Source organism: Mesocricetus auratus, unplaced genomic scaffold, assembly GCF_017639785.1.
Source record: "Mesocricetus auratus isolate SY011 unplaced genomic scaffold, BCM_Maur_2.0 Super-Scaffold_100006, whole genome shotgun sequence".
In the NCBI taxonomy this organism is placed as follows: Eukaryota; Metazoa; Chordata; class Mammalia; order Rodentia; family Cricetidae; genus Mesocricetus; species Mesocricetus auratus.
The window spans coordinates 101,415,836-101,430,772 of record NW_024429190.1 but is presented as its reverse complement, the minus strand read 5'-3'; positions in this window follow the sequence as shown (position 1 = coordinate 101,430,772).

The following is a 14,937-nucleotide window of genomic DNA, read 5'->3' as shown; positions in this document are numbered from 1 at the left end:
TGAAGGAGTTACCTTATGTTCAAGCTTTTCTCTACCTCTCTCCTAAACATTCTCTTCAACATTCTTTCTTCCTCTAAATCTCATCCTTCGAGCTTTAAAAACTCCCACCAGTCACAGAGGTTTCCTGCCACTTCCCATCATGACTAAACCTGCCTCAGGGTGGGAACCACCTTCTACTTGGGAGTGTCCTGTTTTGTCTCTCTCATGTTCATCCCAGTTTAGCATCTGCTCAGGACACTCAGAGTTTTTCATTTTTTCCCCACAAATGAGGTTTGAGGTTTTCGGATTTTTTACTGCTCAGACCCACGAGGGGTCTCTCGGGTTTTATACCCTGGCACAGGCTGTTCATTCATTTCTTAGACCTACGGTGGTCACACATCTTTCTGCCTCACTGGTGGAGAAAAAAGGCCACTTCTGCTGGCAGACGGAAATGTGCCTATAGAGGTCGCCATCTTGGCGATCTTAACCATGCAGCCTAACACGTGGCCTAGCTTGGAAATGTGTTTACTGAGTCTGCCATGTTTACCGCGTGACCTAGCTGTAGACACTCACACTCAGTCCAGCCAGCTTCTGCCGGCCAAGCCTGCTGACAGATACAATTCATTTACTTTTTGTCTCTTTTGCGCTTTTATTTTTGTCTCTAATTTCATCTTTCACTGGCCCTATTGTGCATGGCTTGTTTATGGAATACTGTGCCTTTCCAGGGTCCCCTGTTCTATCTGCAATAAATCTTCCTTCTCGGCACTATCTCTTTAAGTCTGTTTACTACAAGTGTGGGTCAAACACTTTTACCCAATCCTGTTTAATGTATCTATATGTATGTGTAAAAAATACGGTAACTTTAATTCAACTATACTAAATATCAAATATTTCTAAATTGTTATATCTTTTAAATGATGATAAACATTTAAAGTTATAAGGGTCTATTTCAAATTAACAAAATATAACACCCAGTCCTTCCTGTAAGCTGGTTACAAAGGTAAAGCTTCTATTACTTCTATTTTCTAGCCATCTATGTGCTTACGGCAAGTCACTAAAGATAAATTTTGTCTGCTAAGATATACTAAACAGACAAAAACAGTCCTCAAAATGCTCAGAGATCTAGAGAACATGGCCATTAAATGTTTTATTTAAAAGCTTTTTATAACAGAGACAGGCCAGCTGCTGGCACCACCCCATTTCCTCCAGGAAGACTGGTGGACACTGAAGAAACTCCACCCACAAAAGTGGCAATGCTGGCCACTGAGCAACCCTGCCCTTCACCTCAACTGCTTCAAAGGACTCTTCAGGCCGTGAACAAGAGGACACTGGAATCGACTTTCTCCACGTTGCTTGGGTCAGCGGCAGGAAAGTCTTCCTAAAAGTCCCCAATCCACAGGTCTCACTATTAGCAAAAGGCAGGTGTTCTTGTAGCCTCTGACTTCAACAACTATGGAGGCCCTTGGGGGTGGCTGTCCATGCAGTCGGCTACTAAGTCTCTCATTCTCCAGTCTCAGGTAAAATCTTATCCTTCTCAAGAACTCTGATGCTTTTGACAGCTGGTAGCTTTGCCGGCTTAAAGTAACAGACAAGGCAAAGCTCTGTCATAAAACAGATTTCAGGAATGAGTATTCTAAGGTTTATCTATATAAGACGTTTAAGTTTGGACATTAAAAAAATATGTTCCAGGTTTCTCTCTTTCATTATACTACTTTTCATAGTCTTAACATTAATCAATAAAGTTCTGATAAGCTACTAATCTAATTCCAACAGTGCTAAACAACTATACCACTATATGATCATAACTATAAGCTCAAAATTAATGTGCTTTTCATTGTGCTAAAATATCTGTCAGTTGTAAAAATGTTAATGCTTTCAACCAAGTCTTTTCTAATACAAATATGCTGCTGATATGTCTAATACTTATGTTTTCACAAATTCAAAGTATTCTTGTGAGTTCCAGAAAGCCAAACTGAACCCGTCCAAACAGGTCAGATTTACTCCAGATATTATTCAACTTCTCCCTGGTCCTGGGACTCCCTTCCCTCATCTTGGGACCCCTTGGCACCCTTCCCTCATCTTACAATCTTCCCCTCAAATGCCAGGACCTAAGAAAGAAAATTTTAAACCTAACTTTGTCCTCTACTATGCTAATATCTTGCCACATCTACAGAAGCGCCAGACAGTCCCATACAGACTGGACTACAATAGAACAACCAGTGTGGCAACACCCCAACTTTCTCAGGTTCCCCCAAAGATGATCGATGCCCCCAAGTCAGCAGGAAGCAGTCTTAAGAACTCAACGTCCTTGATCCCGAACCTGCCAAGTCTAACACCCCCACCTCTTTTTAATCATAAATAAAGGTGGGAATGAAAGGTTCAGACATTACGCTGGCCTGCCCTGTTACCTGGCAGGATGCGCTCAGGCAACACTCTGGCCAGCCCAGAGTTCTGTGAGAACAACGCAGGTGCAAAGGACCACTTTAAAGGACTGACCTCTGCCTGCTTACACTCTCTTGCATTCTTACTCTCATCTTACTCTCTCTCTCTCTCTTTCTCTCTCTCTCTCTCTCTCTCTCTCTGCCTCTCTGTCTCTGTCTCTCTGTCTCTCTGTCTCTCTGTCTCTGTCTGTCTGTCTGTCTGTCTCTCTATCTCTCTCTCTCTCTCTCTGCTCTGCACAGGTTGGTTACCTCTCACCCCCCTTTTCCCTCCCTGTTTACCAATAAACTCCACGTGGGAAACAAAAGAAATACATTGCATATACACATGACATTATCAAAGAGTAACAATGTTTTTAAGTATATGCCTCAGAAGAAATGATGAAATTGAGGTCTATCATTCAGCAACTTATTATCATTACTATGGTAAATTACACATTAGCTGATGGCATTCTGCTGAGTTATGATTAAACATGCTCCTCTATATTCTTCCATCAAAACCCTAACCCCAGTTTGACCGTGTTTCGGAGGTTGTTGGATCATGAATGTGAATGGCTTTAGTGCTCTAAGTTAAGAAACCCCAGAGTTCACTGGTTCCCTTCTGCATGAAAGGACACATTAAGAGGAACTGTGACTCAGAAAGGGTCTCTGTGGCCTCCAAATCTGCCAATATCCGAAGTGTCAGCCTCTGTAACAGAAGCATAAGATTTGTGCTTACATGCCCGTCCACCATACGGCATTTTCATTATGGCAGTCTGAGCAAACCAAGACACAGATAATGAGCATGTCATGGGCCTTGTTCTATTGGCTTCACTTATATTTTTAGCAGTTTCAGATTGCTGTACCATCTAGGTTTACGGTTTGTGTATATTATTGCTCAGGTGCCGACAGTTCAACCCAGGATCCACACACACTACGTAAGAGGTCCACAGGGAGTCGCCTCCTCCTCAAGATTTCTAACGAACATGGCATTAGTTCATCCTCAGGGGGTGCCTTAGTTACTTTTCCTGTCACTGTAACAAAACCCCTGCCAAAGGCAATCTGAAGGAAGAAGGGTTTATTTGGGCTTCAGGTGGAGGTTACAGCCCATGGTAGCAAGGAAATCAGGGCGGCAGGAGCTTAAGGCATTTGCACCCGGAGAACCGTGAAGACTTGCACTCAGCCAACTTCCTCCTTTCTGTGCGGTCCAGAACCCAACTCATGAAATGGTGCTCCCCCTTCATTAGAGTGGTCCTCCCACTAAAGGTAATCTCATCAAGATGACCGACCACAGACAAGGCCAAAATCAGTCCTTCACAGGTGTGCCCTTCACAGGTGTGTCTCCTAGGTGATTCCAAGGTCTGTCAAGCTGACAGTCAACACTGACCATTACAGGAAGCTTGCCCTTACTATAAATGGAGCAATGGACATCTTAATAGTGAGATAGAGTTGTGTCTCTATCATTATATCTGTAAAATAAATTCTTTTTTTCTTTCTCTCTATTTATTGTTTGTTTGGTTGGTTGGGTTTTTTTTTGTTTTTGGTTTTGGTTTTTTGGGGTTTTTTTGTTTTTTGCTTTTCTGTGTATTTGTCTATTTGGTTGGTTTCCTGTTTTTTGTTTTGGTTTGGTTTGGTTTTTGAGACAGGATCTCTCTACATAGCCTTGGCTGCCCTTAAACTCACAGAGATCTCCTGCCTCTGCCTCCCAAATGCTGGGATTAAAAGCTTACACCATGCTACCCAGCCAAATAAACTATTAGATGCAGAAACTATCAGTTACTTTTTTTTTCTAAAATGATGAGTTAAGTCATGTCACCATGGACCAGAGAAGACCCCATGAGGCCACCTCACTACAAAATTCTTTTAGTCTTCGCAGTGTCAGATGTGTCTCACCTGTCTCTTCCTCCAGAGTCTTTTCCCTCAGAGCAGATCCTGCCATGGGCAGCCTGTGTCATGGCTTCCATTGATGCACCTGCGAGCACTTTATGATGAACCAGCATTGCCAACTCGGGGGTGGGGGGGTGGGGGGGGTGCTAATGTATCATTTCAGCCCTTTCAATACAGCAGCAGCCAGCTGACACTGTGTGTCACCTTGACAATCATCAAAGCGATGCATCTCGTCTTCCTAGGATTCACTCAGGGGGGACTAAAAGGTAGAGAAGACAGCAAAACTTTAGGTACCTAGCAACCCAGCAGCCAACAGGGATACGTGGCGGTACAGTTTCCTGATGCCAGCCACTCTAGGGTGAGTGACTGCTGGCTAGAGGGACAAGCTTGACATGCCACCCCCCCTTTGTGTGCTGAGTGAGTGAAAGCAATGTATAAAGAGACCAGAGGATAACCAGGTGTCGTGCCCGGGAACTAGCCTCTCCCTGACCTTGGAATCAGCAGGTGGGCCATGTCGGCTAGGCAACAAGCCCCAAAGATCCTTGTCCCTTTATGATGTCACAAGCACATGCAACCCCACTGGCCTTTCATGTATCTGTGTTCTGAGGATCAAACTCAGGTCCTCGTGTTTTCAAGGCAAGCACTTTACTGACTGAGCCAAGTCTCCAGTCCCCCAGCCTCCTTTTTAATAATTTGATTGTTTGGACAGACAAGACGAGTGTACACAGGATAATGCCAAAGTCATGGGGGAAAAACATATACTCTCAGGTGCTAAGTGGTATATACAGAATGTGACTTCCATCCTCTCTGTCTGGCTGCATACTACTAAGGAGGCAAAGCTTGGAGAGGCTAAACTGTTTGCCCACGTCCTACAGAGCCTGAGGAGGAGTGTGGCACCCTGCCCACATCTGCCTGACTCATTCACTTAGTGGCTAGACTTCCCTGCTTCCAAACATAAGGAGGACAAAGAAACTAGGAGACGTTACACGAAGACGGTGGGAGGAGGGGCTACAGCTAACAGTGCTAGCTGCGGCAGAGGACCTGGGTTTAAATCTGACCACTCGCATGATGGCTCACAATTTGCAGCTCCAGTGCCAGGGGATCTGATGCCCTCTTCTGGGTCCCCATGGGCACTAAAAGCATACGCACTGTATATAGACACACACACACACACTTTAAAACAATAGCAAACAGCTTCCAACTAAGGAGGTTTTTTTTTTTTTTTTTCCTAAGATGAACACAAAATTACTGGAGCTACATACTGAGAACACCATTTTCGACCCCGGAACCCAGAGACTATTTTCTGCATGAGATGTTAGCTCTGATGCACTTTCTTTGTGTGTGCTTGTCTTACCGCTGTGGCAGCTTAAAGAGTAGCGATGGAGACTTGAGCTGGACGGTGCAAGCATCAGTGGGAGGCTTCCATCGGGTCTGGAGGTAAAAATGAGTTTATTTCCTCACTACTACCTACATAGGGTTGCCAGATAAAAATGCCTGCTAGTATTTCAGGAGGAACCTATCACTCTACTTAAGTCATCATAAAGTTGGTTATAGCTGACACTACCTTCCAGAACTGAAGTTCCCCAGGGCATATTTGAGGAATAAAGAAACTAGTTTGAGAGAAAAATGTTCAAAGAAACTTGGCAATTTACACAACCATTGAGTTGTGCATGGGACAGGTCTTTTATTTGTTGTCAACAAGCAAGCTGGTATTGGTATCTGTATTTTAGATAGAAGGGAAAGTGCTAGGGAGATGGGTTCTGTTGATAACTGATTGCTAAACTGTGTTTTTTAAGTTTCTTTCTTTTTAACCCGGGGGTTGAATCTGCAGTGACTTCCTGGACTTCGGGACATTTATCTTTTTAGCAAGGAGCCAGACTTCTCAACAATTGTATTCCAGCCATTTGCCAGTCAGATTAACAAAAAGTCTATCCCGGAATGGAGCTAATGTGTATACAGACTGCCCTGGTTGGAAAACCTTAGCAGTATTTAGTCTGTGCCTACAAAAGAGGCACTTCCCATCTTGCTTTATAATTTGGGGATCAAGTATAACACAATTAATAAAAAATCCAGAGACAGATATCTGGGTTCAAGCTGAAGATCAGAGAAGCAAAGCAGCCAGTCAGTAGCTCTTACCTCTACACCAACCTGAAACGGCGATCCTGTCTCCACGAATCCTCAGAGACAATGCCTTCCCTGTCTGGAAAATGAATCTCACGGGAGACCCTTTGCTTCTCCCTAGTGCAGGCGTTAAAGGTGTGATCTCTGTTTCTCTTTTAGACTGATTCACTCTTGTGTAGCCCTGGGTGACCTTGAACTCACAGAGATCCATCTGCCTGTCTCCTGAATCCTGGAATTAAAGGTGTGTGCCACCACTGCCTGGCTCTATGACTGTGGATAGCTTTGCATTTGTCTAATACAAAAAGGAAGACTACAACTAACGTAAGAAAAACCACGTGCAGTAAGCACATAACTATATACAATGTACGCAGGCAATAAGTACATCAACCACGCCTAGTCCATTTGCACTTGACACATTCAGAGAAAATACCCATTGTCGATTCTATCTTGGTGAGTCCAAAGTCTCGTGCCTAGTTTTCCTTTCTCTTTTAATTAGGATTATCAAATTACGTTGTAACTCTCTCAACCTTTTACACTTTACACCTCTTCAGTGAGCTTCCTTTCTGCATCTGGTAAACAAGGAGAACTGTAACTGTAACTATCTAGCCTTCAACTCCCTCAGAGACCCGAGAAGGGAATATCAACTGAGTAAACAGGAAATGTGTGAATAAGTGACTTCCAAAAAAAGTGTGAGAAATGACAAAAACAGCTGGGTGCCTGGACACTCACCCAAGGTGTGATTCCGTCTATGTCGTCCAGGCTCACCAGAGTGGAAGAAAGACCATGTACAGCCCTCCCAGTCACATGTGTAGGGCTTCTCACCCATGTGTTTGCGTTGATGACTCACGGGGTGAGAGTGCTTGGGGTAAGCTTTCCCACAGTTGCTGTGTGAGCAGAGGTAAGGCCTTGAAACTGGGGGTGGCCTCCTAGATGTCCTCCCTGGAACACCTTCTCTGTCCCCTCTGGAGCAGGTGTAGGCTGCTTACGTACGAAAGATTCTTCCTGGCCGTTTGGCTGGGTCACAAGTGAGTCCTGGGATTCTAAAGCTGGCAATGGCTGGAGTCTAGCTGGGGACATCCCAGGGTTGCAGTGATTTAAGTGCAACATCGGATCCATAGAGCAGGGCATGGCATGGGTCCCAGTGCAAGGTGTGCCTGGAACCGGCAGTATTCCTGTGGTAGCAGGTACTGCTGAGGGGACAGGAAAAGGCAGTGGGGGGGGGGACACTGCTGTGGGCCATTACTGGGACTCCACTGGAAGTGGAGCCTGGCAGGTCGCTGTGAGCCATCATCGTCTCACTGAAGGCTATGGTTACTCCCAGAGTGTCATGTGGGACCCTGTGTCCATCATCCTCCCTGGTTGGTGGTTAGATGGTGGCTGACAATACATCTGGGAAGGTGTATGGATCCGTTGGAAGGAGAACCTCGCACCATGCTCAGGGAGTGACATAATGATCTTCAACTCCCCTTCAGCCTCTTTCTGACTAAATAATATATAAGGCCTCAACATGTTTGGGAAATGTTGAGTAGCCAGTGGCTTACCAACTCCACCCTTTCCAGAAGGCACCGATATATGCAATAGTGGTGTTGACGTCTCGTTATCTGTGGGAGACTGTTGAAGTCTGTCACCTATCTTCTTGCTACACGTTGGCCCAGACCCAACTTCAGACAAGAGGGGAGGCTGTCGGGGCTGGTGCTGTCATAGGCCGGTGTCCCAACACCATTACATAAGCCCTACAACCCCTCTCAAGGTACCCTTGTCTGCCACAATTAAAACATTTGGCATTTCGATTTTTCTTCAAACGTCTTGAAACCACCTCTGCTATCCATGCATCATGATGGTCATGAGCTTCAATGTTAATTGTGTCTTAGATCCATTCCTCCAAAGGTGCTGACCTTGCCTTTAAGGGCTTAATTATCCTTTTGCTTTGAGAATTAGCATTTTCAAAAGCCATAGTTTCAATTACTTTTCTAGCTTCTGTGTCTGATATCATTCTATCTACTGCTTAAATCAGTCTTTGTAAGAAATCTGTGAAGGCTTTCTTTGGGCCCTGTATTACTTTTATACATGATTCAAATTTCTTTTCTACTTCTCCAATTCTGTCCCAAGCACTTCAAGTTGCTGCATGGCATAAAGCCAAGAGGTGGTCATCATATAGACACTGCCTTTCTAAAGTAGCATAATCTTCTCCAACAAGTTGATCTAGGGAGATATCCATAAATTTGTCTTTATCCCATTGTTTAATAGTCTTAGCCTCTTTTCTGAACCAGGTAGTCTATTGTAATTATGATCCAGGCTCTAAAACAGCTTTATTCAAGTCTATCCCATCTGTAGGGATAACTCTATTACAAACGGACCGTGTGTTTAACATCTGCTTCACAAATGGTGAATGCATGGCATACAAGACTACCACTTCCTTGAATCTCCCTACATCTAACTTTGTCACAGAAGTCCAACTAGCTCTTACAGAACCTCTACTATTTATCCCTTCCTGTAAGGTTACTGAATATATTAAAGTTGATTTTCTTAAGACCTTAGACTGTTCCTCTTTAACTTTATAATTCAATACTGAACTTGGTTCTCCATTAAATTCCTCAGTCTGGGTTTAACTATCTCTATGATCTGCTTTAATAAGTTTTTCTAAAGTCTGCGTCTTGACAGTTATATCAACCAACATTTTTAGAGATAGACAAAGAATTACCAAAAGGATAATTAACAGTATGTCAATCCTGGTTAAGTTGATTATCCCCTCATTTAACTGTTCCACTTTTAAATCACGCATTGCATAATCATAGAGATCTAACTCTCTCCATTGTAATTGTGTTTCCCACTTTTAATGTGGGGAAAGACTCTCATTTAGTTAATTCCTTCCTTTAAGAATTCCCAATAATCTTACCAAATCTGCCAACAATGTCAGTGAACTGTGAGGTACAGCACATCTGATTCAGAGAACTAGCTTGTGGCTGTGAGCTGAGAGTGTCAGCCCCAGGAGAGGGGGAGGGGAGAGACTTCCATCCAAAAACTGTACATGGGATTGTTAGGAAGAAATGTGTAGTGGGTGTGGCCTGAAGGCAAAAGCCAGCTACTCTAGGATGGGTAAGTCCTGTGCTGTTTGGAGCCAGGTGCCTCTGGAGTTTGGGTGTCAGCTGAAGACTGTTTAGAGAGGCTACAAGAGGCAGATCCCAAACTTGTTCAAAGACTTGGGGAAAAAAACAAAAGAAAACCTAGCCAGCTGGGCAGGGACTCCAGTGGGACCCCCACATGTAGCTCTGGCCTAGGCCAGTGGCTTCACAGGCAAAGGGCTTTTTTGAGAATTTCTACCTTAACATTGGGTGCCAATTGTAAAATGAATAATAAAAACCAGAGACGGATACAGGGGTTCAAGATGAAGATCAGAGAAGCCAAGCAGCCAGCCAGTAGCTCTTACCTCTACCAAGCTGAAATGCCGATCCTGTCTCCACAAATCCTCAGAGACAATGCTCTCCACAAATCATTTGCATTTTGATCCCCGGTGGCTTTATTACATGGTAAACGATATATCACCACAGCGAAGGGTGGGAATTACCAAGAGTATATGGCCCCTGCCCACCGCATATCAACCCAGAAGACATTAATGAATTGTTATGCTTGTAAGCTTCCCAGCAGAGTTCAGGGTCTACTCCACACCTGACGCTGAGCTAGACATAACGGGATCCACCTGAAATCCCAGCCCTCAGAGAAGTGGATCTGAGGCAGAGCTGTCTCAAGTTCCAGGCCAGCCTATGTACATAGCAAGACCCTGGTTCAGGTAGACAAACAACAAACGAATGTGAGATAAAACTGATTTCCCATCACTGGTAGAGGAAAACATCCTTTGAACTCATCAACGTGGAAGGCTTTTTTAATTAGCAAAATGTCTGATATGCTGAAAACTTTCCTAAAATAATAGCTTCCAAGTATACCCAGCTGGAATTCAAACAGTCTTACGTAAGCCAAAACTTAAGTCATAATCAAGAAGAATCTGTAATTAAACCAGAGTGTTGGCTAAACAGGTGCTTGTGTTTGCTTTGAATGTAACCATGGAAGCATCTAGGGCTACTTCCCAGAGATGAAATTATCTGAGAACTCAAATTGCTGTCTGCTTTTATTGAGCCTTGGGCCTTTCGTATACCAAAGGCAATCTAGAATCATCCAATTAACCAGGAGAGATATTAACATCATCTGATTACAAATCTAGGAAGATTACACTTTCTCCTCTTCAAAGGATGTTTAATTTCTTTTTTAAAGGTTCTCCAAATACAGAGACTCACAACTGGACCAAGCGCACAGAGAGGCCTCGGAGCACTCAGCTCTAAAGGGGATGTGTCCATCAAATCCCTCTCCTCAGGTCTCAGGGAGCCACGCAGAAGAGGAGGCAGAAAGATAAGAGCCAGTGGGGATGGAGGATGTCATGGAAACAAGGACGTCTAGACACAACAGGACTGACGTACATATGAGCTCTCAGAGACTAGGGCAGCTTGCACGGAGCCTACGCGGGTCTAGGGCAGACGGAGTCCCAGGACTGAGTGGGGAAATGGATTCAAGCTCCAGTCTCTAGGCCAGCAGCTGTCTCCAACAGATAACTGATCACAAAGGAAAATTGGTTTTTTCCAATGGAATCTCATTGGGTATTGTAAGAGCAAGATACATTGGGGAGGATGAGTTAACTGCATCCTCAGAAAAAGCCACCCTGAGAAATTCCCTGCGTGGCACAAGGCTGATTCAGCTCCAGTCAAGGAACCATTAATAGTTCCAAGGAGCGCCCAAGCTGTGCTCATCCCATCCAGGTAGCCAGGCAAGGACTAATTTTGGTAAATAACATCTCTTCCTCAGGACTGTCCTGTGGGCAACTGTTAGTAACAATTTTGAAGTTCCCCTAGACCCCAGTCAATGAATCCAAATGTCACCTACTCTTACCCACCCCTAAACAGCCAAGGCACGAACCACTGCTTGGGTTTTTTTTTTTCTTTAAAAAACCCTTACAATTGAGGCCAGGCGTCCTTTTCCTGCAGCTGCTGTGGCGGTTTGCAGGGCAGGGTCCCTGCCGAGGCTTCTAACTTAACATTAAACCTTATGCGTTTACAGCAGTGAGTCTGCTCCTTGGTGATCTCTTTCTTGGGGTCTCACGGACTTGGCAAACAGGTATATAAACCACACTTAACGGCAGGCCCCAAACCCTACAGTAGATGGGCAACACAAAATGAATTCACTGGTACTTGGCTGGGGTGGGGAGGGGGTTTCTAAGTCTTTGTCTACGCATTTTTTAACACTATGGGTCTTTTTGCCTAGGTATTGTTTTCCAATTTTGTGTCTATATGGGGTTTCTGTGTCTCTGCTTCTATATGTGTTTGTGCTTTTTTCTTTAATTCTTTTTTTCTGTTTGTTTTGTCCCATTCATGTTTGTTTATTTTTACTTCATCATCTTTTTCTTTCTTCCCTCTCTTTTTCAGTTTCTGTTTTTAGATGCCTATTTGTCTTTTAATGAAAGAGAGAAAGAAAAGTTGTGGATTTGGATGGGAGAGGAGATGGGGAGGAGCTGGGAGGAGCTGGGGGAAGGGAGATTGTAATCTGTTGGGGAAGTCCTGTTATTTGCCTGTGCATTTGTCAATAAAGTACTGTCTGGCCAATAGGGAATCTAGATAGGAGGGACTAGGAGTCCAGGAGGACTCTGGGAAGGAGAAACACAAGAGAGTCAACATGTAACGCCATGGGGGTAGGAAGCCTGGAACTATTCTCCGGTAAGAGACAAACTTAGATTAACAATTATGGGGTAATTACTTAAATCAGAGCTAGCCAGTAAGAGACAAACAAGGCCAACAGCTTCATAATTAATATAGCCTCCTGTGTGTTTATTTGGGACTGATGCGGATCAAGAACCAGGCGGGCGGGAAGGCTTTCCCACAAAGGAAAAGCTTCTCTTAACAGTAATCTCGATAAATTGTTTAAAAATATCTATTTTCGATCAACAAAAAAAAAAGCAAAGGTTCTCATGCATCCCTGTCTGGCCTTGAACTTGCTTGCTATGCAGCTGAAGACGGCCTTGAACGTCTGATGCTCCTGCCTCGGCCTCTCGAGTCCTACAATTACACACATGAGCCACCATGACTGATTTACGTGGTGCCAGGACTGAATGAAGAGCCTTATTCTACAGACCAAGCTGCACCCCCAGCCCCACCGCCATTTTAAAACTTGATCCGTTCGTGGAATGTGAGACTTTACTGCGTTCCAGTTCTCTGTAGCCGCATTGTTCTGTGTTGGAGACGGCAACAGTGACCATGGCGGGAACAGTGACCATGGCGGGAAGGGTCTCACCATGATCAGCCCACCAGTCTGTCTTCCTCCTGCCCTGGCCGGCAGCCACCGGTGAAGAGTGGATGGTAACAGATGTCCAGACTCACTTGTAAATGCTGCTGCAAATAGTTCCAAAGGCTCCCCAGTCTGACTTGTGAACTTTTAATGCAGGGTCTAGCCTCTATCAGTCCCACGATGCAGAGGCCATCTATTCCGGGCTGATGTCTTTGTGGCTGTGATTGGAATCAGCTGAACAGCCCCGGGTCCGACCCTGAGTGGGGGAGTGTGGATGAGGGAAAGCCTAGCTACCCAACGACGTTAAGGACGAGACAGAGACATCTTGTCTTCTCAGGTGGCTCTCAGTCAGTACTGGAGACCACAGTTTATAAGCATCATCTTAAATAACTTTCCAAAAGCGGGGGTACTGGCAGAAGACATCTATTATGTTTAGAGTTGATATCAGATATATCCTTTAATCCTAGAGACACCTCACATACTCACTAGCCCTCAGGCAGGTCCCACTAGCCCACAGGGTAGGTGTGGATTCACCCTATGCCTAGCCGACATAAAAAAGACAGCAGGAGTTCTGAGCTCCTAGAATTCTGTGGTTGAGCTGAGGCACAGTTCTGAAATGTTATATTCGGGCCCTGACATTGAACCACATGTAACATTTACAGCCAGCCTGCTGTAATTAAAGGGAAACATTAATTCTCTTAATTAATCCCATGAATGCCACTGTAATTCCTTGAAAGAATGATTATGGGAGGGTAGTAGACTATTGTGATTTAGATACGAAGTACTCCCCGGCCAAGGGCTCATACTTTTGAGGTTTAGACCCCAAAGAGAGGATCCAGTCTCTGAGACGTAATTGGATCATGAGAGCGCTGCCTGAAACACTGAATGAATGCGCATGATGGAACTATATAATTTGATGGCATTGGAAGGTCCAGAGACTGACAGACCCACAGCAATGGACCACACAAAACCTCTGTGTCTGTGAGCCAAAATCAATCTTTCCTTATTTTAGGGAAGGTGTGGGAGCCCACAGATTTGACTCCTTTCCACCTTGACTTAAGGTCATAGAGTTCAAACCTATTCCTGACCCTCAACTCAGCTAATAGGATGCTTGATCTAAGGCATGGTTACTAGATGTTTTACCCTCAAAGCCAAACAGCAGGATGTTTGGCAAAGGTGGGGCTACTGGATGCTTTACAATTAAGGAAGTAATTACACTTGCTTGTTCCTTGTGTCACGGTAAGGAAGTTTTTTGCCTTCCCCTTTGGCTTTGGGTATGAAAGGCTGTGAAAAACAAAATGCCAGGCTGCTGCAGTGTTTACTGAGAGCTCTCCTGACTATCTTCTGCTTTTGTTTCTTTCTTTCTTTTCAGGCACGTTCGTATAAGCTGGCTGGTTTCCAACAGTTAAATCAATTATTTTATTATAACAGCAAAAGGCTAATGATATGCAGACCCATACCTCCTTCCTTGAAAACATTTCCTCCACTTACTGTAAAATAAAAATAGGCAAATTTGGAAGAAACAGAAATATATGCTTAAAATGGAGGGGGGGTTAAGAAGTGAGAGCTATATGTATCGCCAGGACCCACCTTAGCACATGCACAAAGACGGCTCCTGATAAATATTTAAAGAATGAATAAATGAGTAAGTGAATAACCTAGAATTCTAATGACTAGACTCCATATTTATGGCTCTCATTTTCCTTCCTCGCCTGATTTAAAATTGCATGCTTCTGTGCTTTTTATAAACTTTTCAGTGTTTGTAACAATTTCTTTGGGTGGTCTCCAGCTTGGGTGATTTCCTTTTTGACATTGTCATGCTCTGGTTGGGAGAAAAACTTGTCTGTAGCTTTGATGAATGATATGACCCTGACAATGCATTTTCATATTTTCAGTCCACGTTTTGGGCCCATGAGAAACAAAAGGCTAAGTCGGCAAGATGTAATAGTGCGATAGAATAAGACATTTCTCCCAAATTCCAGTTGCTTCTCAACTCTTCAGTCTCCCATACTTTGTTGTTGTAGCAATCTGAGCCAACTAAGGTGGGAAACTCCTGCTTAGCATTCTTTCCCTTTAATATACAGAGCTGATTGAAAGTGGTCTTCACACGCCGTCAGTCATAAATCTATACATCCCAGAAGTGCTTGTGTGCAGTGAGCAAGACCAATTAGGTGTTCTCTACTTAGAACTGGAACTGGGAACCATAAAA